Source organism: Diadema antillarum, unplaced genomic scaffold (genome assembly GCF_040938485.1).
Source record: "Diadema antillarum isolate AM-2024a unplaced genomic scaffold, OU_Dant_1.0 scf00000017, whole genome shotgun sequence".
In the NCBI taxonomy this organism is placed as follows: domain Eukaryota; kingdom Metazoa; phylum Echinodermata; class Echinoidea; order Diadematoida; family Diadematidae; genus Diadema; species Diadema antillarum.
In genome coordinates, this window is record NW_027270906.1 from 2,506,650 (window position 1) to 2,526,445 (window position 19,796).

The 19,796-nt window shown below is 38.8% G+C and overlaps 1 protein-coding gene and 1 non-coding gene across 2 annotated transcripts in view; both read right to left on the minus strand.

Annotated features, from left to right (window-relative positions):
• Positions 1–1,095, minus strand: part of LOC139727232 (fascin-like) — a 50,973-nt gene extending 49,878 nt beyond the window's left edge. The window contains exon 1 of the mRNA XM_071638192.1: positions 838–1,095. The gene's annotated coding sequence lies outside the window, so the exon portion shown is untranslated. The remainder of the gene's footprint in view (positions 1–837) is intronic.
• An 11,653-nt stretch (positions 1,096–12,748) lies between these two features.
• On the minus strand, positions 12,749–12,821 carry Trnat-ggu (transfer RNA threonine (anticodon GGU)). Its single transcript has one exon. It is a non-coding gene; the product is annotated as a tRNA-Thr (tRNA).
• Between the last annotated feature and the right edge of the window lie 6,975 nt (positions 12,822–19,796).

Genomic DNA, 19,796 nt, shown 5'->3' on the forward strand with positions numbered 1-19,796 from the left:
AACATCGCACAGCACAGAAGGGCGTGCATTACGTAATCGCATAAACACGCACAGTCGCTATTCAGCTCGCCCTTGGGCACAATTATGATTGATTTCCAGGAGCACCACGCTTGATTTTCTACAATAGTATTGTTTTCCCCACGCTCTACACAGGGAAGCCAGGCGGTTGATTGTGCGTGGAGCAACCGAAAGCGTGCATGTAACATGCTGAAGGAGGGGAGGGGAGGCCCGCTTTTCTCCAAGAGGAACGTTAACGAACCCCTTAGAACCCAATACGGCAAAGCAGGAGTACTAGTTGACAAAATGCACAACCATGAAGCGCATGAGTTTAGCAGTATATTTTTTTTTATCCCTTTCACTTCAACCAAGCCCCTCTAAAGTTTCTGAGGTTCAGGGATTGACCTCAAGAGCTCTCAAACTTCTCGAGAGAAAGAGAGAGACGGAGCGGAGGGACCCGGGAGAGAGCAACACTTTATGTTATGAAGGGAGTCTTACAGTAAACGGGCAAAGCATGAAAATGATACCAAGAAATCGTGCAGCAGAGAAATAAAGAGTCCCGAGACATCGGACTTCTTTATGGCTTCGATATCAATGCCATGCCTGTAACGTTTCGTGAGTGGAAATATGAGTTTACATCCATGTTTTTACTTGAATCACACGCCATGCTCAAGATATCGTGGCACACCTGTTCGAGAATCAAGACACACACAGAGACACACACACGCAACACAAATCATGACATGGAATTAGGCATTTTGCCAAACTTTCACACGTTCCGGCTCCGACAAAAGTGACTAGAAGATCATCATCATTTTAATTGGACATTAAGTAACGTACCTGCAGTTTGGCTTCAAAGCCTCGGTTTGTGAAAAGTGTCCAAAGAAGCTCTATAATGTCAACAACCGAGTATTTACGGTCCACCACTATTCACAACCACTTCGGAAGAGTAAAGGATGCGAGCGCTTTACTTCTACAACACACCGTACCGCTTTCTCCGCGCGCTGCTCCGCTAGTACGTGCAGAGCGGGTAGTAACAGAGAACCTATGAACTAATCATCCGCGTGTACACACGTAGCGATGCGCGAGGGAGCGAGGCGGGGTTCAGGAAGTCAGTATGTCTCTCTGTTCGACGGAGTGTACTTCACAAATGTAACGACGCTGAAGCGGTGTCTGCAAGCTCGGCTGGTGCGGTCGGATTATTATTCCGCCGAGAAGAGATGGGCGGGGCGACCCGAGAAGTCACGTGATCAGACCGCTCATTGACATGCTGCAAGTGAGTGCACTCTGACAAGAAAATTTACTGACGATACTCTCCCAATGAAACCGGTTTATCTTCTTCTATATTGTAAACAGTCGTAAGAGAAATAAATTTGCAAAACATTTCAGGGTACAACTCTTAGATTAATGAGTGTCTCTATGTTAACTACTAGTATCCTTTGCTTTACTTATATACCGCCAGGTCATCCCAAAATAAACATTACCGAGAACTCCCGCGGTGTCAGACAGACCGAAAAAAGACCCCCAAACAACAACAAACATTTAAACAAACACCACAAACAATGGGGAAAAGATCCACATCATCGACAGCAGGTTCTTCATTGCCATATATGGCAAACGGTCCTATGAAAATGAGTCGAGTTAGTTTCAACAAAGGTGCAAACGTCACCAGAAACGAGTTCCCATTGATGATGGTCAGACCCTTTGATCATGCCGTGATAATCTGTGACCCGGATGACCAAAACAATGCCAGAACCAGAGGCGTCCCTACCACCACGGAGGTGACCCCTCCTACCACTGACGTCACTCCGGTAAATCCCGAATTGAGTTCGCATGCACAATACGTCCTCATACCAAAGAGCTACCCTCATACAACAAGCCCCATGCTCATACGTTCCTCATTGTTGCTGCTTTTCATTTCACCGACCCCTCCCCTTCTCTCTTTGCCTCTACCATAATCGACAAAACAACTTTAAAAAGATGAACGTTGAACTCTGCAAAAATGAGAACCGAACATTCAGCACCAAACGGTTACTCATAGCATGTGAAGCGTGCAGTCATGTCGCAGCATGCTTTTGCAGAAAGAAGCCATTAGTGCGAATATTATACTCTTGTATCTTTACAAGGACTATTAGTGTGATAATCATGATAATGACTTTTGTTAGGCGGAAAAAAGAATGATTAGAATGCGATAACAATACTCCCTGTTCCTGAATTGGCCAGTGTCTTGATATGAACAGCAAAATGCGAGGTGGGGGGGGGGGGGGGGGACCTCAAAGGATAATTTCACCTTAATGCAATATCAAATATCCTCGATCATAAGAATTATGATTATTGTATGATGCAGAATCTTCTCACTATTATCTTTCACCTTTGTCCCTTCTTTTCAACTCTGTTCTTTTTTTAATGTTGAAGAACAGCAATAAGAGTTGATAGTATAACAGTTTCAAACTTATCTCTCAGTCTCTTTCGATGTTTTCTAGAAAAAAAAAACCTCTGCAAAAGGGAAGACTTTCGAGTCTTTATTCTGCAAATTTCATTGCTGTTAGCCTATTACACAGGAAAATTCTGAAGAAATGCCATCAACAGAGTCAAGTACTTCTTTTACCATACTTTTCCATTACTACTGAAAAAGATTTCCCCATTCGTATCAATGAATTGCTGGAATCATATTGCACCCGAGATGATTTTTAAGATGAGCAGGCCTTGTGAATTTTCTGCGACACAATTTCGTGATCCCGGGTAATCTTATGGGTTATTGGACATTGATCTGTCTACCCAGGGAGGTGGATCTCTTCCCACCTCCCTGTTCTACTTGACTTTAATCTTCTTGCGCAAGACCAGTATTTGCATCAATGCAATAGTGTGTATTGCCCAAATAAGGCAGCCTCGTGTTACCCACTCATCGTGAAGTGCTTTAGTAAACAGAAAACAACAGCACAGTTCACTGACTTCGAGGACTCGCGAGGAAATTATTTCTAGCTCGCCCTCCCCGTCTCCCTTTCTTTTTCTTTTCTCTGTAGACCCCTTTTCTGTCATTTCTTTCCCACTCTCTCTCCCCCCCCCCTCTCTCTCGCTTTCGCATGAAAGTGATTGTATCTCTCTTTTACAAGAGCATACAAAAAAGCGAATGATTATACATCCGGATTTGGGACGATGATTCGGTTTGATCATTACGATAAATATGCTGTACTGCCAAAGGCTACTGTTTTGATTCAATTTCTTCTTCTTTTTCTTTTCTTTTTTGTTTAGTTTCCTGCCGCAAGAACGGGCTGTAACCAAAATACATGTTCTTCAATTTCTCAAACTTGATCTCATTCATCTTCATTGTTAAAAGGCACATCAAACAAGTTGCAATTGACGTAAAAATCATACGATTATCTGATTACGCGCTTCATTATAAATGTGATAATAAATGTGTAGGCCTTAGTGTTTGCTGGTCGGTCGTTTGTTTTTATAATTTATATAATTTTACATAAGTGGCTGTAATATTTGATTTGTTTAATCTGATAGGAACAGCATGGGGCATCACAATGTATTGCTCTGTGCAAGGAGGTTACAAAGAACTGGCGTTCTTTGTAACCTCCTTGCTCTGTGTAGCGAATGACAGAAATGGAAAAATTTCTTAGTACAACAACAAAAACACTGATAAAGGAAAACAGAGAATCACCATGTCATAGCGGATCAGGCTTTGAGTTTGTAAACAAAAGGTCATGGGTTCGAATTCCTCCTGCTGCATTCATTCTTGAAAAGATGATTTCATCCCATTTGACACGAATGTCTGCAGCGTCCTCCTTGACCAAGAAGGTGATATACCTCCTTGTCTTGAAACGGGTGTATAACAGTGGCAGATGGGGGTGGGGGGGGGGGTGGGGGCGCCCCTTATTTTGTTTCCCTTTTTTGATAAAGAAAAAAAGACAAAATATTTAGTTTTGTATCTTTAAAAAAATAGAAGAATGTACCAGCTTAAGCCTTTTTTCTTTTTTCGTTTTCTTTTTTGCTGATGAAACCCGGAAGTGGCACCTTGCTTTACGCCCATCCCCCTTTTTTATGGAATTCCTGGATCCGCCCCTGTATACGCAGTGGTATACCTGCGTGGTAATCAAGGGATATGGCAATGAAACGACCCTCTTGTAGAACAGTGATGCCACTGGAGAGACTTCTCTGGGTATAAATGGGATCAAATTATCATGATTACTTGTTTAAAAAAAACGACGACGAGAGTTTCTTCTGTTCATGCATCTCACTACGACTGAATGGATATACCAGCTTGAAAATGTCAAGGTAAAAATGTCAGAATGAAAAAGTGTTGCATGGGGTACAAGTAGATTTTGGGCCTTATCATATTTGACCGACAGCACAATGTTTTTGAATGGGTTTTACCCATTTCATGGATACTGTATCTTTTCTTATATTTGGTGAAAAAAGTAAATGAAAGCATTAGCATTTGGTAACTCCATCCTTCTCGTGCTACTCGGAATGTTGTTCATCACCGCCATTATGCAAGGCAGAAGTCTTGCCAAAATAGAAAGTTAGGAAGTAGTTAATCTTGAACATTTGGCAGAAGTTGACTATCAACAGAAGACTAGTATTTTTTTTCGTTCAAAACAAAGTCACTCATTTTAATCATTATTTCTTTTTATCAATAAATCAATTGAATATTTGATTATTGATTGATGAATCAATTAATTCATTTTCAGTATAAAAAAAGAGCAAAATACAAGAAGACAAGATGCCAGGCTTTCCCTGGGGGGCTTCCCTACGTTGCCCGGTTGGAAAAAAAGCAATCAAAATCACTTTCAATTCCATCAAAATGAATTTGTGTGTTTGTTTAATTGTTTACTTATAATCATAATTATTATTGCTGTTATTATTATTATTATCATTATATTATTATCATTATTATCATTATTATTATTATTATTATTATTATTATTATTATTATTATTATTATTATTATCATCATCATCATCATCATCATCATCATCATCATCATCATTATGACCAACATTTTCATAATCATTCTTTTTACTGAAGTAATGATAGGTTCTTGTGGGATTTCCTGTATGGGCTGGTTTCAAGGAAGTAGGAGCAATGAGATTTCCGATTTGTGACTATAACAATATTCCGTACGACACACATTTTTTTCCCATCTAATTGCTAAAATCGTAAATTTTACAAAATTTTATCTACTAGAGAGAGAACAGCTCAGATAAACTAGAATTAATGAGATGTAAGAAGCGGGATAAGATTGTCACCAGTGTAAATGTCATGAGTAAAAATGTCACAGGTTCAAAAAACAAAGCAAAACAAAACAAACATTAGTTGAATAATGATGTCAGTGGTGGTATAAATATGCCAAGAGAAAAAAATATTACATGTACTGGTGAAGATGTCAAAGGTAAATGTCAGCAGTGAAATGTCAGAGAATTTTAGAGGGCGCTGTTGCGTGGACCCTTCAGGGAATGATCTTCTGAACACGATGGACCCACGCTTACGCACACTGCCAGGGTTCGCACTTCCGAATAAAACCACGAGTATTATATGTGGAGAATGGTCGAAATAATGTCAATCTTATTTTGTCCCTTCTTTCGGCCGTGTCATTCCTGGCTGGTTCCACCTATACAATGTACTACCACAAGCTGACTGTAAAACAAGCTTCAACTTCTTGCAGCCAGATCAGAGAGGTAGAAAAACCCATTTTTTGGAGGTCTAAAATGAGGAAGTATAAGAAGCGAAAGCAGTCTTATACTTTGCTTGTGTTGACACGACATTTGCTCCTGTAACAATTGCTCATGCCTTGTTTTCTCCAAGGCCTTAGGGTAGGGTTATGGTTGTGAGATGATTTTAGGTCTAGTTTGATGTGAGGATTAGGGTTATTGTTATGTTTGTGGGTAGAATTTACGATCGGCCTAGCATTCTGATATAATACCCATATAGGAGCAATTGGTGTAGGAGAAAATATTATGGAACCACTTTGCTTGCCCCTGGCATTTTTAAAAATGAAACCTATGGTATAGAAGAGCTTGAAACGCTACACAAATTTCGAGCAAAAAGGAATTCTGAACCAACTATGTACGTACATGCATGAAAGATGATATGAATTCTGGGCACAAACAAGACCTGATGATGTATTCATATAGGCATGCTGATTTCGCCAGTTTCAGTTTCGTCGGCATTGTCGGGAGTTGCTTTTTTTTTCTTCTTCCTTTCTCCAATGAATGGCAAGCTTTTGCGAATCATTAACAAAAATGTACAGCCAGTGATAACACATGGGATTGCCTGCTAGTGTTGAAGGTATTTCAATGTTACATAATTATGAAAGTAGATGTTTCTGGTGAAAAACGCTTTCAAGATTTCAGCTGTTAGATGAAAGAGTGAAAGGATGGGAATAGGAGTTTTCAAGCAAGAATGTTTTGTGTTTTGAAAATCCACTGAAATGGATGATTCGGCAGGCAAACACAAAACCCTCAACTCCTCCACTGTCGGAGGTTTCTGATACACGATGTGTTTGTATCCCGGGGTTTGTCTATACATCTGAAGATAATTCATATTCAAATAAGATATCGCAAAACCAACAATAAAAAGTGTGGTTATGGTTAAAAACTGTCGTGACTCTTTCACACAAGAAGTCCTGGGTCGCAATCCAACTCGGCGCTTAAACATCCTTGGAGAAAACGTTATTGCCAACGATTTTTTTTTTCTTTTCTTAGTCAAGAGGGACGTTGCGACGTCCCTCTTGACTAAGAGAAGGAAGAAAAAAATGGATGCCTGGTGATGATTTGGTAAAAACAATTACAGGATCCTCTTGAAGAAAGGCGCGAACAGTGATCAAAGAGGCTACCCTGGTATCGTAGACCATGTTATCATTATGATATTGGTATCGAAACTGCCAGTTGACACTATTTGAAATGCTATATGTGTGAGCACTTTGACTCGGAAAGAAAAAACATCGTGAAACTTGGCGTATAGAACGTACTTCTTGCCATTATTTGCAGACCTTTCAATCGCTTTACGGTCCTTGTTGGAGCTTTTGAGATAAAGAATAACAAAAAAGCAACAAATTGCAACGAAACTTGAACAAAATCATAGTAAAACAAACAAACAAACAAACAAACAAACAAACAAAGCAATACATAGAAACAACACAACAGTATTCGCTATTAAGCAATTCCAAGTAAGGCAAGGAAATTTTAGTGCTCAAACGAAGCATAGAACAAAGTGGTTACCTTGATAATGGCGTTAGAAGAAGTTGAGTTCGGTTGTGTAGTATTTGTTTCTGTGGGTGAGTGGAGTGGAAGGGGCAGGGATATCGGATGCAGAAAGAAGGGTTTACAATGGTGTATGGAGGTGTGGATGATAGAGGTTCGCGAGTGGATATTTCAGAGCGTGTGTTGTTCAAGAGCGTATTCATGGTGAGTTGAGTGGGTCTTTCCTATGTAATGTAGGTTGCGTTCGTGGCATGTGGTTAGATAGATTAGACAGGATCATTTACAGTTTTCATAATCTGTTATGAAGATTTTTTTATTGGTTTTTTTTTACGTGCTTGCGAACGTGTGATTATTGGATGTGTTGGTACAGAACGCTGGTTTGCTTTTGTTGGGGTTTTTTTCAGCCCACGAAGAGATGAAGTCTGTTGGCGAGTCTTGGATCCGTGGCGGTTTTGACGGAATTGTTTCTGGTTGGTCATGATGGTGCATGTCGTTGATCCAACCAGGGAGGTGAGACACCTCCCTGATCCAACCATGCAGGAGCTACACAACACCGCTCTGCAAGGCGTCTTCTTCAATCCCATCTAAATTCATAAGTATGGATGCTGTTTGTGTATCTGTGCTCTTGGTAGTGTGTATACGGTAGTTAGATTGTGTGGTGTAGGTAATTTGGCATTCCTCAGTACGAATGTATGTGCATGTATGTGCGGGTCGTAATGCTAAATTATATAATACAGCGAGGTAAGATGTGACGGCGGGAGGGGAGGTCTGGGGAAGATGCTTCGTAGTGTTTCACATTCGCTGATTCGGGTTATGCGGGAGGCGTTGCCCGCAGTATAGCGGCTATTTATGTGGTATAATGTTGTGTGATACGAGTATGTTACGTTTCTTGTAGGAGAGAAAGTCTTTCCGGGGAAGGTGTGATGCACGGGTTATTTGTTGTTGAACCATATCTGAGTTGTGGCTTCTCTGCTAGAGGTACCTTTTTAGTTGGTCAGGATGATGGGGGCTTTGTACGGATCTGTAAAAAATGAGGCGGATGCGACATCAGCTGGCTTGGCTGTGTGATGGAACGTTGCTAAATACAATGTATCGGATTGCATGATGTGGCGAGTAGGTAAGCAGGCATGCGTACACGTGTTGGTGGGTTGGTGTGGAGTTCTCTTCTGTATGTAGTGTGTCATTTTCAATGAAAGTGTTTCATCTAGGAAACTGATGCTTGTGTCAGACAATCATGATCTAAATATGTATATGATCGTTTCGTGCATTTGGTTCATGGTGTTCTGGAATTTTTAGATCCTATGAGGAGAGCCTACCAAGATGCTATGGATGTATCTCTGGCCATCACGATTTTTTTTTCTTTTTGCGTGGGCGTGTTCATTGTTTAAGGATTTATCTTTTCTTTCTGTTTGTTTGTTTGTTTCGTTTTCGATCTGAGAAGATGGCTAGATGACCCATATTTATAGCTGCACAAGCTGGTATTCTATAGGATCCAGTTGGATCGTTGGATATGAGGGGGACCACTTCACCAGGTTGTGCACCCTGTTCTGTGCGATGAATAAATGGGGGTGGGGTGGGGGTTACTTGAGCGAGTTGTTACTCCCTCACACACGGGATCTCAATTTTACGACTATCCGAGGGACAGCCTCTGCCTCTTTCTAGAGCGGACGGTGTTGGAATACACACAACATTGCTCAGTTAGACTCGGGAATCGAACCCGGGTCCTTTAGATCTATAGGTAGACGCGCTACCGATTAAACCAAATCACCGTCCTAGCTGTCATGGACAGACAAGCGCAGGGAGGGAAAGGGGCCAGTGTCAGTGGTACCCATGGCTGTACCTAATAAGCCAGTTCGGAGTTCGTAATTCGTACCAACAAGTATGTTAAATTTACAGGGATAAGCATCTATGATGGTATTCATGTAATCCTAGTAAAGGTTGCTTGCAAGCACATCCACCTGACAGTAAAAGTTGTATTTGGCAGTATCAATAGAAAGAGATCGTTAATACATTCAATGCAAAATAACGAAATGGATGCTTTCCCAAATGTTAATTAACGGATCATTCTGGTCATCTGGTCTACGCAAGTTCATTCTTTGTTTGAACAGGATTGATGAATCCCATAAATTCTTACGTTAGCAGGTAAAGCTTATGTATTATGTCGCTCTGAAAACGAGTGAAGTGCCCGTAACCGACTGAGAAAAAAAAAAGAAAGGTCATTCGGACGAATGTGCCCATAATAGTGAATAAGCTTACTCCGGCATATTGGATTTGAGGATAGTTCGTGTCCTGAAACTGAAAGCTATTCAGTGTTTGGACGAGCTCCTGCGTACAAGTTGTTGCCGTGTAGATCTTGGGCTTCTCTCGACGCGAGAGGGCGCTGTGGACGCTTTGGGAGAGGATTTCCCTTTCCCACACGAGGGAGCCCCTTGCGTTCAAAATTTAGACTGACTACATTGTTGAAGTATCTAAATACGGCAAATTATATACATCAAAAGCCCTGATAGCAGAGTCGTCAGAATGACTTTAATTTTACGCCAGTACTGTCGTCAAAAAACGTCGTAAACTGTCGACAATAAGACGTATTTTTGCTCAAATGGAGAACGTAAAAAAGACATTATAATAAATATTTAGACGTCAGAAGGGCGTCGTAATATGTCGTCTTTTGACGTAAATAAAAAAAAAAAAAATGGATGTCATTTAGACGTTTTAGACCGGCGTCAAAATGTCATATTTTTGCTCAAATGGAAGACGTAGAAAAGACGTTATATTTGTGACGTCTGTCTAGGTGGTTATACAAAGACGTCTTAATGACGTTTGAATTACTACTTTAAAGACTAAATGTCACGTAAGAATAATGTCATAAACATGTCATTTACACGTTGATTTACGACGTGTTTTGTTTTGTTTTTTGTTTTTTACTTGTAGCGGTACAGAAAAAGACGTCGTAAAGACGTCTTTTTCACGAAAATAAAGAAAGAAAATGGATATCATCTTGACGTCGCTATTGATCCAAGACAGAGTAATTAGTATACCATTACTAAATTTAATGAAGCTGTGGGCATCTTCAGGTACATCAGTACAAATTTAATCTCACCTTCTCCTAAAGTCCAAAATCCTAAACCGATATGCCTATGCCTGTGCCTGTGCCTACAACCAATTCCTAATTACTGGACTGTTGAATCACGTTTTTATGCATACTGGCAAAAAGTTGTATTGCCTCATGTCATGGTTACTATGTTAAACTAGATCACAATTTTGTAATCACCCCAATTAAAATATGAAATTATGTCTTCATAACACGTACAAGTTGGAATTAGTTTGAATAAGATAGCAATCAAGTGTACAATTTCTGATGCTTTAACTTTAAACCAAGCATATATAGTGTAGTTACAAATGTTATCCCTCTAGTTAAACATATGATTTCCTCTAGTTTTTGCATATTAGATTAAATCTTATGAATATTCATGATGGATATATTACCAAACGTATGACGTCGTTATGACGTCTTTATAACCAGTCACAGTCAAGATACGAAAAATTGAACTAACAACTTTATTATGTTTAACTTTAACTTTATAAGTATTTTGATGTCTCTATCTATTTCCTTTTATTTCGGCTAGTTTCCATATATTTTCTCTTATTTTGTTTCATAAAATATTTTTATTTCGATTCCATCATTCATACTTCATTAAAAATTGAACATGTCGTTATTGTTTGGTAGCTGCGTGACATTTCAAACATCTTACGAAATAGTACAAAATAAATGTTGGGACTATCATTTGTGTGTCTATTTCCTAATTAATATACACTACAGAAATATAATACACAATTGCATCTATATACCCGTCTCTTTTTATGAAAATTCAAGATCGATATAGAAACCAACAGAAGCCAAGTTTCAACTGGCTTTAACTAGTATCAGATTTCCAGTTATAGGTTCATGAGTTTAAATGACATTGTGTACAAACCATTTGTTGTCAACTGACACCCAAGGAAGGAAGTCATGCGTGATTTCTTGTCTCGAAATCGTGCAGTATCGTACAAACACACACAAAAGAATAGTGTATACACAAAGAAAGTGATAAGATAATGGAGCTATGATAGCAGCTCACCCGTATTAGTCCATGGGCCAAGACCCGAAAAATGGGTTACTGGTACCACCTGAGGTGGCAAGTTCTAGTTGTGCATTTTGAAATGGCATATATCTAAGGATTATTTTTTTTTTTTTGCTATAATAGCATTTCCAGAGTAGTAGCTTAGCAATAAATTTCAGCCATTAACCCGAACAATACCAAATATTTTTTGACGCTCCGTGACTAAAGACAGGCACAATTTGCCCCTTGATAATTTCCAGATTTTTCAACAAATCCTTCTGAAATTTGGCACACATGTACAGTATATGATGCTCTACAAAATGACACCATCAAAATTTCACTAAAAACACCGGATGGGATGCACTCAGTCAAAATACGCTGAAAACAAAGAAAAAATTAACAAAATGACATTCAATTGATTTGTCCCACATTATAAATTGGACATGTGGAATAAAAAAGAATCAAATTGTGCTGTTATTTCCAAACTACAAAGACAATGGAACAAAACTTTAGCCTTGTTTTGATAAATTTAGTGCATTTAAAGGTCCAAAGCTTACAAGAAAACAGTACTTACCACATTAGAAATAAAGACAAAAATCAAGAGGGCGCTACAACCATTTAATGTCGATTAGTCTCGATTCAGAAGTATTGGAATATAAAAACGAGACGACATTGGTTAAAAGTACTCATATAATTGGAAATGCTATCATAGCTTGATAAGCATATCTATGCTCAACAAACAAAATGACACCACAAAGGATTTGCCACCTCAGGTGGTACCAATATCTGGCCTGGCCCATGGACTATATGAACTTTATTATATCAGCATTACCATATGTCTACCGTGTGCGAGAGAGGGAAAGATATGCGGAAGCGACTTGAAACGATTGTTTTATTATAACATGTTGTCAAGATAATGCCAAAAAAAAAGACATTTAGGCGATATTAGCCAAATTTAATTAATGATTGCACCTTCAATGCACCGTGTGTGTATTGTGTGTTTGTGTGGGTGTGGTGGGTGTGCAGTATATCGTTACCTGCTATTTAAGCCTTGTGGATGCTAAAGTAAAAGACATAGTCAATATTTATTCTGAAAGAAAATGAAAGCGAGGTCACAGCTGGTCGTTGTTCGCGTCTTTAAAAAAAAATAACTTTCCAGCCATAACTATATTATTATTGTTATTGATGTTATCTTTATTCAACATATCATTGATCGCAGCCAGAGGCTGAATTACAAATGATTTTACAAAAATGGAAAAATATACATAATACGGTATGACATAAATATCAAAATGAAAAATTACATAATCAAGACAACACACAGGCTCATACAAAACAAGAACAATTTAATATTGCATCAATTGAATATACATAATTGTTATCAATTCGGTTTGTATAAAATAAACTAGTCATAAATTAATCATAAAAAAATCATGGGCGTACAAACTCGGACAGGATTCGAACCTACGACCTCCTGATCACCGGACAGGCGTCATCTCCACTAGACCACCGAGCTTCCGCCCCACAGCAAGTGTTGCTTCTAATCCTTATAGCATGCAGCGGGCACTGCCCCCATGATTTTTTAATCATTGCCACTACTAAAACACTGATCAATTCAGTGCTCATTTACGTCGGTGTAGGGCAATTTGTTAATCAGTTGCAATGAAAACAACTTGACGGAGAAATTTCATGAATTTGAAAAGCATTTCCCACTTTTGATCCTTAATAATTAAAAAATTATATATCAGATAAAACTGACATTGATATGACCAATAACTGAAAAGTGTACAATTTTGTTGGAGGTAATTTAAAAAATGATAGCATAAAGGATTTACGTTAGGTTTCAGATTTTGCTCTGTTTTCAACCCTCTGTACAAAATTTTAATTTTGCACATGGGTCAATTGGTATGTATGGGAGTGTGTGGTTAATACCCTGACAATGGTCCTGAACAATGGCCAGGATTGGAATGCTCTATTACATATTCATGATAAATTCCACCATCACTTTATTCATAAATGAAGTGTATGCAAGCACATGAAAACATGTGCTTATTTTTTTTTCATGTGCATGCATATTACCCTTTATAGTCTGGGTGCCAAAAGCTGAACCTTGTTTTACCGTCCACCCAATGTTTTTGGGTGGTTTTACCCTATTTCTGGGGTGCTGAATCCGAATCTGCATGATGCAACTCTTGCATCCTTGAGGGTTTTGAGATATTCAAGATGGCCGCCAAAATGGCCACCCAAACCGGAAATTTCCATGTATTTCCTTCTAAATGGTGAGAAATTGAAAACAATTCACGTTTTTACCCTATTTCGAGGGTACTGAATCCAAATCTGGATGATGCAACTCTTGCATCCTTGAGGATTTTGAGATATTCAAGATGGCCGCCAAAATGGCCGCCAAAATCGGAAATTCCTATGTATTTCCTTCTAAATGGTGAGAAAATGAAAACAATTGATGGTTTTAAGCTGTTTCGATGGTGCTGAATCCTAATCTGGCTGATGCGACTCTTGTATCCTTGAGGATATTGAGATATTCAAGATGGCCGCTCAAATGGCAGCCAAATTACCCGGAAATTCCTATGTATTTCCTTCTAAATGGTGAGAAGTTCAAAACAATTTATGGTTCTAAGCTATTTCGAGGATGCTGAATCCGAATCTTGCTGATGCGACTCTTGCATCATTGAGGATTTTGAGTAATTCAAGATGGCCGCCAAATTGGCCGCCAAAATGGCCGCCCAAACCGGAAATTCCTATGTATTTCCTTCTTAGTGGTGAGTAATTGAAAACAATTGATAGTTCGAAGCTGTTTCGACGTTGCTGAATCCGAATCAGGATGATGCGACTCTTGCATCCTTGAGGATATTGAGATATTCAAGATGGCCGCCAAAATGGCAGCCAAATTACCCGGAAATTCCTATGTATTTCCTTCTAAATGGTGAGAAGTTCAAAACAATTTATGGTTCTAAGCTATTTCGAGGATGCTGAATCCGAATCTGGCTGATGGGACTCTTGCATCATTGAGGATTTTGAGATATTCAAGATGGCCGCCAAAATGGCCGCCAAAATGGCCTCCAAAACCGGAAATTCCCCTGTATTTCCTTCTAAATGGTGAGAAATTGAAAAACTATTGATGGTTTTACCCTAGTTCGAGGGTGCTGAATCAGAATCTTGATACAACTCGTGTATCCTTAAGGGTTTTGAGATAATAAAGATGGCCACAAAAATGACTGCCAAAAATGGAAACTCACATGTAGAGTGACCCTTTTTCCTTCTAAATGATGTAAAATTGAAAACAAACTGATGGTTTTATCCTATTTTGAGTTTGCTGAATTTGAAGCTGCAGGATCCAGCTCTTGCATCCTTAATGGTTTTGAGATTATAAAGATGGCCGCCAAAATGGCCCCCAAATGGCCGTCAAAAACGGAAATTTCCATGTAGGCCCCCTGAATCGGTCTAAATGGTGTAAAATTGAAAACAGTTGGTGGTTTTGAGAATTCCAAGATGACCGCCAAAATAACTGTCAATATTGAAATTTTGAGACCCTATTCAGCACCCTCGACGTTTTGTTGTTGCCATTTTTGCGTTCCTTAGGGTTATGAGATGTCCAAGATGATCGCCAAAATAATTGGCAGAAATTGAAATTCCAATGTTAATATTTTTTCTAAATGGTGAAAATTTGAAAATAAATTGATGGTCTCATCCCATTTCGAGGGTGCTGAAGGTTTTGAGATATTTACAAATGTCCTGTATAAACGGAAATTCCTTGATATTTTCTTATAAATTGTGAAATATTGTGCTATAAAGTGAAGCGAGTGATTAAAAGCAATAATCCGTATTCTTGAATTCAACTCGGTTGAGCAAATTTGTCAAATCAGCCAACAATTAATGGCATCCAGAATGACTGTCACAATGGTATTGTAATATACTGAGATATTCCACTATGTCTCAAACGGAACTTTAACACGTAATGGAAAGAAAAATGATATTGACATCAACTGAAACGTACAAACACAAAGATTAGACTGAAAATTTCTTTATGCACAATTGTTATAGAGTAATGCCTGTGGTAGCCAATAAGGGCTCCGCAGACTGATGTGAAGTTAATCCTTTTTGGTTATAAGAGTAATATTAGATTATGGCCTGCTGGTATTTGGTGTTCAAATTTGTCTTGTATTCTTATGAGTCTCGCCGCGTACTCTCATGAAACTTGTGGCATATTCTGATTACGTCACCAGAAATGGTTGTATCCATGACCACTATCAATAGTAGATATCAATATGAAGGTACAATTGTAATTTCAAAAGCACTCTGCGTGATTATGATATTCGTAAGTATTGGACTATCAACTATTACCTTACATGTTGTTGTTTGTTTGTTTGTTTGTTTGTTTGTTTGTTTGTTTGTTTGTTTTACTGCGCGTTACCTGAGATTTTTCCATTCCCTCGTGTGTATATATGATGTCGTCGCTTGGGCGACAAGACCCTGTGTATCTGAAATTTTAGTGAAAATGACAATTTTGAATAAACAGATAATCAGTTAATGATGTCCTGTCCAAACCCTTGCTGTCTTCACCCAAAAAAAAAAAAAAAAAAATGAAGCTACCATGGCACGTCAAAGGAAAGGTTCTCTCATTTGTTATAGTTCTTTGGCTGCCACGTTTGTTTGCTTTTTGTTTTTGTTTTTGTTTTTCTCTCCTGAACATGTGACATTTTGTAGATGCGAGGTTTGTCGCCCCATATATATATATATATATATATATATATATACATATATGAGTATATGAATATAAGAACGACGCAAGTCCATGGAAGACCATTTCGAGTAAACTAAAAAAAACTTCATATTTTTTTATTTGTCCAATGATATTCTCTTTAACTGTGATGGGAAGGCAACATTGTATACACAAATTAGAACATATATTATTATGACAATCAACATTTACATTAATTGTGGAGAGGCCACTTTGTGTGGTGGACTTGGGTCGTTCTTTGATTCATATGGACTTGGGTCGTTCTTTGATTCATATACATGATATTCTGCTATAGAGATGAGAGAAGGATGAGAGAGGGCCCTATTATATGAATGTAAGAATGACCCAAGTCCTTCATTCTTACATTAATATAAGATTTAACTCATTCATTTCAGGCACTTCCGGGGGTAATTAGGATTTATCATTTATACACAAGATGAGTCCATGCATAAGCTACAATTTCCCATATCAAACTGAATTTGGCCAAAAATTGGACTTGGGTCGTTCTTATATTCAGGTCTTCATATATATGTATGATATTACATCATATTGAAGGAAAATTTGAAGCAGAACTATAAAAATGTCCAACTCTTGTCTTGGACAATGTCATCAAGACCACCAATTTAAACCAATTAACCAATGTGAGTGTTCATAGATGAAACGATTAAAACTGTTCATGGATTAAAACAGGTATTATTGGGAATCTCAGTAAACTTCTCTACATCACTATCACAATATGATCGAGATGGGTATGTCTTGTCCACTGATTGTTATTGTTCAAAACATATCCATGATATGTAGATGAAACAGTGTAATCTTTCAAAATATTCAACCGCATCTGTAGTCTTGCAGGATTCATTCCTGGCATAGCTGTATCTTACAAACTCTAAGATATCCGGTAAAGCTGGTTTCACTATACAGCAAGTTCAAACTGGGATGTACAATATGCATTCGTTTATCAGCAGAGTATGGTTGGGTTTAGATTTTGCCATTGACGAAACCTGAAATAGGGTAAAACCATCAATTGTTATCAATTTCTCACCATTCTGGCGAGCATTTTGAATTTCCCCAAACTCTCAATGATGCAAGGGTGGTTTCGTCCAGATTCGCATTCAGCACAGTGATCAAAATAGGGTAGAATCATCAATAAAATTGCTCTCAATTGCGAAATATTAAAATTGAAATACGTGGAAATTTCCCATTTTGGCGACGATTTTGAAATCCGAATAGAATAGAACCATCAATTGTTCTCAATTTTGAACCATTGAGAAAGAAATACGTGAGAATTTCCGGTTTTGGCGGCCATTTTGGCGGCCATCTTGAATATCTCAAAATCCTCAAGGATACACGAGTTGTATCATCCAGATTCGGATTCAGCACCCTCCAAACAGAGTAAAACCATCAATTGTTTTCAATTTCTCACCATTTAAAAGGAAATACATGGGAATTTCCGGTTTGGGCGGCCATTTTGGCGGCCATCTTGAATATCTCAATATCCTCGAGGATGCAGGAGTTGCATCATCCAGATTCGGATTCAGCACCCTCCAAACAAGGTAAAACCATCAATTGTTTTCAATTTCTCACATCGGGATTTCTGGTTTTAATTGGCGGTTATTTCGGCGGCCACTTTGGCGGCCATCTTGAATAGCTCAAAACCCTCAAGGATGCAAGAGTTGCATTATCCACATTCGGATTCAGCACCATCGAAATAGGGTAAAACCATCAATTGCTTTCAATTTCTCACCATTTAAAAGGAAATACATGGGAATTTCCGGTTTTGGTGGCCATTTTGGCGGCCATCTTGAATATCTCAAAATCCTCAAGGATGCAAGAGTTGCATCATCTAGATTTGGATTCAACATCCTCGAAATAGGGTAAAACCATCAAGTGTTTTCAATTTTTCACCATTGAGAATGAAATACGTGAGAATTTCCGGTTTGGGCGGCCATTTTGGCGGCCATCTTGAATATCTCAAAACCCTCAAGGATGCAAGAGTTGCATCATCCAGATTCGGATTCAGCATCCTCGAAATAGGATAAAACCACCAAAAAACATTGGGTGGACGGTAAAACAAGGTTAGGCCCAAAAAGTGGCTTTGGCACCCAGACTATTACCATGAATTTAGATTAGCAGTGCCCAAGGCTATCCATCGTGAATTATTGATAAAGCATTCATGTGCCTTGGAGCAAGAGTCCAGAAGCCTTGTCTAATGTCAGCAGAGCTCTGCGAAGGTGGTATTCGTGGTATTCATGTCTATTGCTCAGGGTCACTGTGAGCACACACTCACATAAACATCACTGGTTCTTGTGTAAAGTTGTGTACATAGGGTTCTTGTTTACATAGAGTTCAAATTTGACCAAAATCTGGAACTTAACTTTAAAATTAATCATGGATTTAACGAAACTGATCCATGATCTCATATTTAAATCACCTCCTACTAAACTGTACACAATTCAGCTATTACTCATATCAATGACAGTGTTATCTGATGTATAGTTTTCGAACTATTAAGGATCAAAAGTGGGATTTTTTTTTTTTAGTAACACCTAGTACATACCCCCTCTTTTTTTCTTGAAGTAGTTGGTATAAAATCAGATTATGAATGACCTAGGCCATGGTTGATAATGAACTTGCTGCTTTTTTGAACCTGTAGAGTCGGCATCAATCTAAGTAGTCTCTGCATGGTGATTCAACATCAAGATTATCAGATTATGACATCGACAACAATAAGTTAGTCATCATGTGGGTGTTAAAGAATCAATCGAAAGAAATGAGTAAGTTAATTTTTGTTTTGAATTTACCTGACTGTTTGTTGACAATTGTCACTAGGTAGTCATCCACGAGTCATACAGCCTACGAGTTCAACCTGGAAAAAAAGTCCATGAGTTAAGGCTCGGTCACAAATGCCTTTACGAACTGCTACGAACGCCATACGAACACTTTTTAGACAATTTCGTAAGATCTTCTTTAGAGGGCCGTACGAAACCAGCGTTCGTAGACCGTTCGTAGACCGTTCGTAAGTTCGTAGCCTGGTCGATGGTCTTGTCCAAGATTTTTTTTTTTTAACTTCGCACGAAACCCTCTCTTCGTAAGGCGGCCGTATGAACGTCGTACGAACATCGTAAGAACTACGTAAGATTTTGTAGGGTCGAGAGACAATTCTAGAAGCCTTAAGTTCTTACGATGATAGTAAGAACGCCTTAAGTCGTTCAAAGAGGGCTCTTACGTCTTTCGTAAGACTGCCTTACGAACGGAGATTCGTACGGCGCTCTTACGAACAACTCTTCGAGTTTGTAAGGCGTTCGTAAGGGACTCGTAAGGCGTAGGTACACAATTTGTGCAACTGTTGAGTTTTAGGGGGTATAAAGCCAAAGGGCAAAGTTCAAATCCACACTCTGTTCTAGGTGTTCGACCAGAAAGCATTTCTGCTAAATATGAGACCAAAGGGGAAGGCAATCAAAGGGGAAAGGGGGAAGGGGAAGAAAAGAAAGGAGGGAAATGAGGAGGAAGGAGCGAGAGGAGGAGAGTTGGAGCAACAACCTCCTCCTCCTCCTCTACTTGTAGATGCAGCTACAGTTGTAGTTTCCTTGGCACTACTGCCATCTTGAAGTATAAAACTTTTAACTGTTACAGAATTTTAGACAGGACACGGCAGCGTCTTTTTAACAACCCAACAAAATATACACAAAATCGTAAAATCTTCTTACGAATGACTTGAGAGTGCCGTGAGTTGCA